General features: G+C 50.0%; 1 pseudogene; it reads right to left on the reverse strand.

The window, feature by feature from the left end:
- Positions 1-3: 3 nt before the first annotated feature.
- On the reverse strand, positions 4-3,585 carry LOC119314908 (annotated as a pseudogene).
- Between the last annotated feature and the right edge of the window lie 3,060 nt (positions 3,586-6,645).

Genomic DNA, 6,645 nt, shown 5'->3' on the forward strand with positions numbered 1-6,645 from the left:
ATGTAAAATACCAAAAGCCCTAGAAATGTAGATAATACAGAAATCCGGTGACAGCGAGGGATGATAAAGATCCATCAAATTCTTGTAGAGTAGATACTTCCTCCCGGGCTTTTCACGAGATAACGGCATCTTCGACAAGTCATAATTCTGCTCTATAATAACCAAGAAAATGTATATGGTGGCCTCGACTTCTAACAAAGTTTCTTACCTACTCATTTTGAATTGCCGGATACACTCTCCAGCAATTTCGTCGTCTCAGGTCCTACGTGAATCCCATCATCTTCGATGCGCTGAGCAATGGATGGGTTGGTTCTACCTGCAGCTATATAGGTCCGCACCATGCCCCCATAAGCTTCCGCATCAAGGCATTCGAGCTTCTTCAGGCACTCGCAGAAAGACTCCACACCATCAACATCCTTTGACTCTTCATAGTGCTTCAGAAATCTGCTCGTAAGCTTTTCCGATGGCACCCATTTGTGTGCCGTAAGCATCTTCTTTGCATCTCTCAAGATCTCCAATGCCGCGGTAACATGAGATTTGTCCAAATAGAACTCGGCAAATATGTAAACCGTCCTCCCGTTGCAATGACCCTGAGACATGACGGATAGCCTCAGCTTCGTCTATCATACCCTTATCAAGGTAAGCTTTGATCATAACATTTGTATCCACATGTCATAATGTTCATTACTCGATTCCCACTCCTGAAAGATTTGCTGCAAAGACGCAAAAGTCATCAATCATACTCAGAGCTTCAAGCATCACAAGATAGCTTTTGTTCAAGCATTTCTTGAATGTGGACTTAAAAGACTCCCAGATCCTCTTAACCTTGGTTGAATTGCCAGAATGGACAACAACTCAGCTTTGTCCATGACTTCCTCAGCTTTCTTTAGGGCCACTTCTGACTTTCCAAACAGCTCTAGTTTAATATAACTGTTTGCCATCAAAGTGTACAAGGACCAGTGAACTGGAGCCACCTTCTCCAATTCTTCCAGGACTTTCTCTGCAGCCTCCAGGTCATTCATTCTGATATAGCTTTCTATCAAAGTGAAGTACGTAAAATTGTTAGCACTTATACCGCTTTCTCGCATTTCTTCAAATGTGGAGGGGATTTTCTCTGGCTGGTCCGCCTTTTGGTACAAAGTCATCAAGCTGTTGTACACCAGTGTATCCGGAACAATGTCCATGGCTTTCATCTTCTCGTAGAGTTCCAGACCTTTGCATGCCATTCCGTGTTCACCATAGCAGTTAAGCAAACATAAATAAGTTTCCTTTGACTTATCTGGAAGGCTCCAGAAGTATTCTTCAGCCGCCTGTATCCCGTGCACTTTTGAAACAAGGCCAAGCCGCAGGGCTTGATGCTCAAGCGTCAACTTTGCTCCACGAGATTCCATCCAGTCCATCAACTGGGTACAAAACGACACAGTTGGTTATTACACAGTGAACACAAAAAATACTCTGCTCAGAAAGAGGTTGCACCAGAACAGCATATGAAATCTCTACAGATAAAAAAGATACTTAGGAGAGACGCATTAATGCCATCACAATTTAAACCTCCACTGTTAGAACTTGAACCTTCATTTCCTATTGTGAATTCTTACTTTCCTTCCCTCTAGAACATTATTTCTCCAGGTTTTTGCCTATTTATGTGTGAGAATTGAGATCCCCGACTTAGCAGTAGAGTGTGTTACGGGTAAGCTAACAATGGCAGATTAATCACCGAAATTGGAAATTAACTCATGATACGACAAAAAGGTCCCCAATCTTACCACTGAAATCAGACACCAAGAAATGGAAAGTACAGATAGGCGATAGTGCCACCAGATATTTGTGAGAATGTGAAGGAGCCCTAGGACACCCCCTGCTATAAATAACTGGAGGGCTGTAGTTTGATGAGACATTCTGAGCTTGTGGAGAACATCCAACTTCTATCATGTCCTTTGTTCTCCAATCTTCAGAGCTCCTCCTGGCCATAGGGCCGCTCACTTGTTTGGACTTTGTATCTGCCTACAATTGGCTGATTCCTGAGATCCATAAATTGTTCAATTTCAACCAAAAGCAACTGAAGCTTGTTCCGTCTGATCCATATTAATTGTCGCTGATTTAGTACAACTTCAACAATTAATATGGATCGAGGGAGTATAATTTAGCAAACACCCACCAGTTGCTACTTTTTGTGTAAATACAGAAAATCCAGGGTTTCGTATAGAAAACTACCAGTACATTGACTGTTGACATGTTTCTTATCAGCCCAGCATTTGTGGCCTATCTGTTTTACAAAGCATCACCCTTATACCAAAATAACAACAGGGCTGGCTGTCAATCCCTCTCAAATACAACCATCTGCTTCTCTCCTCTACACGTCAGCACCTGGATGGATGCACATGCACTAAATCAACACGCGTAATGGACCTAAAGTCACTGACTCACTGTGGTCATTAAGTCCAAGTTTTCAATGTTTATTTATTCACAGTAATTACTTGTAAGTCGCCTGAAAAATCAAATTTGGGTGAGAGGTTAGAGGTTGAAGACGATGAACAGTGAAGGTTTCGGAGGTGAAGAAGCTGATCTGGCTGCCCATCTTGCATCCGACGACTCACATGGAATCAACTGACCCAAATTTGATTTTCAGTCTGACGTACATCCAGCCAATCCCTTATTTATTAAGCCACTTTAGTAAAATTCACCTGAATGCGCTAAGTCTGAGGCTAAAGACATCTTATACACAATCATCTTTTCAGACTACGAAAAGTGAAAACTAAGGAGCTATAATATTTAGAAAGAAAAGGAAGCTGCAACATATCCTCAAAGTTCCCAGGCAGAACAGGTAGCGCCACGATATATCACCTGATTTTGCGATTATAGTTAGTATAGGATATCCAATGCCCTTCCTACCTAATAGTGTTGCCCTCTGAAGCTGCAGCAATGTGCAGTGTGGCACCTGGTTTCACTTAGCGTCAGACAACAAATTACCATTGTTGTTGTTGGCAACACAATCAGTTGACCACAATCCTATTCTTCAGTCGAGAATGCAGGATGCACAATTATCCAATAGTGGCCTTAAACTAAAATTATCCACAAAGAGAATGCAAAATGGAGCTCTTTCAATGAATACCCTAGTATGTCAATCCATCCCCTTTCCTTGCTACTCGCTTTATCCCGAACCTACTACTTTCGGCACAAATACGCATCCCGATCCAAATCAGGCCACCATTTTGCGGGGAGATTGGGGGGTAGGGGCTCACCTCGAGCGCGCAAGCGTTGCTCTTGAACTTGCGGAGCTTCCGGACGTAGGCCACGATCTGGTCCGCCGAGAGCGGGCGCCTCTTGCGGAGATAGTTGTCCATCTCCGCCGCCACCATTCCCGGTGGCCTGCCGTACAGCCTCGAGATTCTCCTGTAGAGCGGGGCCCACGACGGGTCAAGGTCATCCCGTCCAGGGACGGCCGGCTGCGCCTGCGCCTGCGCGAGCTCGTGTGCGAATCTTGCCGGGGCAAGGGAGATGCGCGGCCGCGGCGCGGCGGCGATCGCCGTGCGCAACATGGGTGCCTGAGAGCAAGCGAAGACCCAAAGGGACGCTCCGCTTTTGGTTAGAGCATCTTCAATTTCAATAGATGGTCTAAAATTTGGTGGTCCAAAATCGGAGACGTAAAATTTGAACCGTCAAAAAATGTGTTTTGGAGTTTCAAAAAAAGCTCAACTCCAACAGATAGTTCAAAATGATGGTCCAAATTTGCAACTCCAATAGATGATTCAAAATAAAGATGAAAACGGCCGCGCGGCTGCTACCAACCATTGTTCAGCCACGGTTTTGTATTGAAATAGCAACTAAAATTTGAAAATAAAGTGCATCATCATTTGCCACATTTGTTGCGTGCATAGAAGCTTCATCATCAACATTATAATTGCACGCACTAACAATCAAGAACACAAAAAATTTGAAACAACAAACGAGAGCACAACCACAAAAATTATACCTTTGCGACATTTCGTTGAACATGTTGAAGGCGGTGGCCGTCGGCGTGGCCACATCTTCCTCCACGGCCGGCGGTGGCGGCGGGGGAGGTGGAGGAATGGATGTGTGGCTGCTGGAAGAGGCCGCCGGCCGCACCGTCTGCGAATCGTTGCCTCGAACCGCCGCGGCCGCCTTTGAGACCTTCACCGGCCGCGTAGAAATGTCGGCCGGGTTGCGGCTGCGGTTGGCCGGCCGTTTGACACTGCCTCCTCGTCCCTTCACCGGCTTCGTCGCCTGCGCGGTGGCCACCGGCCGGGGCGGCGCCAATTCGGGCCGGCGGGCGGGGGGCGACGGCATGGCCGCAGTTACGGGCGGGATGGCAGCGGCGGCGACCACGTGGGGCAGCCCATCGGCTGTGGCGGCGGCGGAGAAGGCGGCGGAGTCGTCGGCATCGGCCATGCCGGCGCCGGACGGCGGCGGTCGGGAGGGTCACAGGCGGGCGGACGGGCGCGGGCGGGCGGGAAAGGAAATGAAGTGGTGGTTGGGCGTTCGCGGGCGGCGGCTAGTTTTGGACCAGATGCATCTTGTGATATATATTTGCATCGCGAGGTGTTGTATTTTACATCACGAGAAGGCCGCGGGCCAATTTTTTTGCATATAGACTGTCTGTTGGAGCAGCGTTTTTTGCCCCAGACGGTCCAAAAATTAGGTATTTTTACATTTGGACCATCTATTGGAGATGCTCTTAGCTGGGTCACCCGAGCGGACCGGCGCGTCCTCTTTTTTGTTTGGGTCGATGATGGCAGATTCATTTTTCTCGTGTCCAAGAAAAAGTTTCAAAAACATTTGGCCAAAATGAACATAATTTAACATAACTGAATATTAAATGGACGACCAACCGCGGGCCAAAGTTCATTTAAATGTTAATAAATCTTTAAAAAAACATGCACGGTCAGCACTGCCCTAGGCGGCGTCATAGTCGTCCTCTTCCCCGGGGCGGTAAGGTCGATGAACACCGGTGCTGGCCCATCCCAGGGGAGAACACTCTCCCACGTCGCACGCGACGCCTCCTCCGCCGACTGTCCCCGATGGTTGTCCTGCCGGCGGCTGCACTGCTGCTGCGCGGGCGCGCTCCTCCTCCCTCTCCAAGCGCTCCTCCTCTGTCTCCCGTGCCAAGCGGCTCTCTAGCTTCATATGCCGCTCGCCGTTGTCGCGCTCCTCCGTCAATGCACGCACCTCCATTGTTGGAGGTACGCGGCCTCCTGCTCCGGCGTCGCCCCGAGCCACACGACGCGGACCCACTCGTTGAGCTGGCCGGTCCACTGGTACCGCCCCGGCTCGGGCTCCATGGACGGCGGCTCGGCCTTGGGCTCGGGGAGGAGCGGCGGCGGGTGGAGGGGGGTGACGTAGTCGCCGCCCGCGGACAGCGTAAGGGCCTCCTATAGGCCATCCCAGTTTGCGTCCTCGCCGCGACTGTTGAGGATATAACCACTGAGGGTAAACCGTCCAGGAGGGGCCGGTTCACCTTCAGTTATACTGAAGCCCAAGGAAATCCGGAAGATGGCGCTTTACGGATGAAGCTTAGAGGCCCAAAGCCCATAGGCGGTTTAGGGCCCATGATAGTAAACCACCATGATTGTATAAACTTGCATTGTAAGATAAGAAAGAAAAGACCGAGGCGGACACTTGTATGAGCCAGCCTCGGGACTCTGTAGACCGGCCGGGATCCTCCTGAATATATAAAGGGGTGACCCGGCGGCGGTTCAGGGACAGAAAAAACAACAACTCGAAGCCAGACAAAACGGATTCGCTCCCTGGTCTTCGAAACCCCAACAATACCAATCACAACTAGATGTAGGCTTTTACCTTCATCAAAGGGGCCTAACTAGTATAAACTCTCGTGTCCCTTTGTCCGGTTTAATCCCTTCAAGCTAACCCGTAGTGATGGCTCCACGACTAAGTCCTTCCATGAGGACATCTGCCGTGACAATTCCACGACAGTTGGTGCCCACCGTGGGGCCATCGCACGAGGGTTTCGAGTTCTTGAAGGGCAACTTCGATGGACTGAGGGGATACGCTGTGGGCCGGATGACGAAGAGTCACCGCGGCAAGCTCTACATCGACAACGCAGGATGGGGTCCCGAGGCTAATTCAATCGAATACGGGTACCGGGTCCCCTTTGGTGGGATTCACGTCTTCATCGGCAAGATCGGCGAACCACCCCCCGAGCCGGACACCTGCACTGACATCATCGAGACGGCTCGGCATGCAAGTTCTTCACCGGTTCAGCCTGAGGCCAGGCATGTTTTCATGGGTGTCATCCACGGTTCGGGTTATGAGGAGGAACCGGTCTCCGATGGAGAAACCATAGTCCACAGTGATGACGAGTCTTCTGGAGAAATCGAATCGCTTTACCAGTTGTACAAAGGCCGGATTGAGGAAGGATCCGAGGGTAACAGTATTCCGGATTCCCCCGGTCTGCCAAACCGGGCCGCTGTCTTCATGGCCGGCACACGACCGGCGCCTCATTCATCTACCGCCGCAGCGGTACTCTCCGGTTCAACGACGGCCACGCCAGCAGGTGCAGGAAGCTCGGCGCCGCCTCCGGTCCAAGTCTTGTCTGATTTGTTCGACGCTCTAGCGGCACTGATTTCCGCGGAGGTAGACGCAGCAGCCAGGGATCAGCATGTTGCG

The sequence above is a fragment of the Triticum dicoccoides genome, chromosome 6A, assembly GCF_002162155.2.
Source record: "Triticum dicoccoides isolate Atlit2015 ecotype Zavitan chromosome 6A, WEW_v2.0, whole genome shotgun sequence".
NCBI lineage: Eukaryota > Viridiplantae > Streptophyta > Magnoliopsida > Poales > Poaceae > Triticum > Triticum dicoccoides.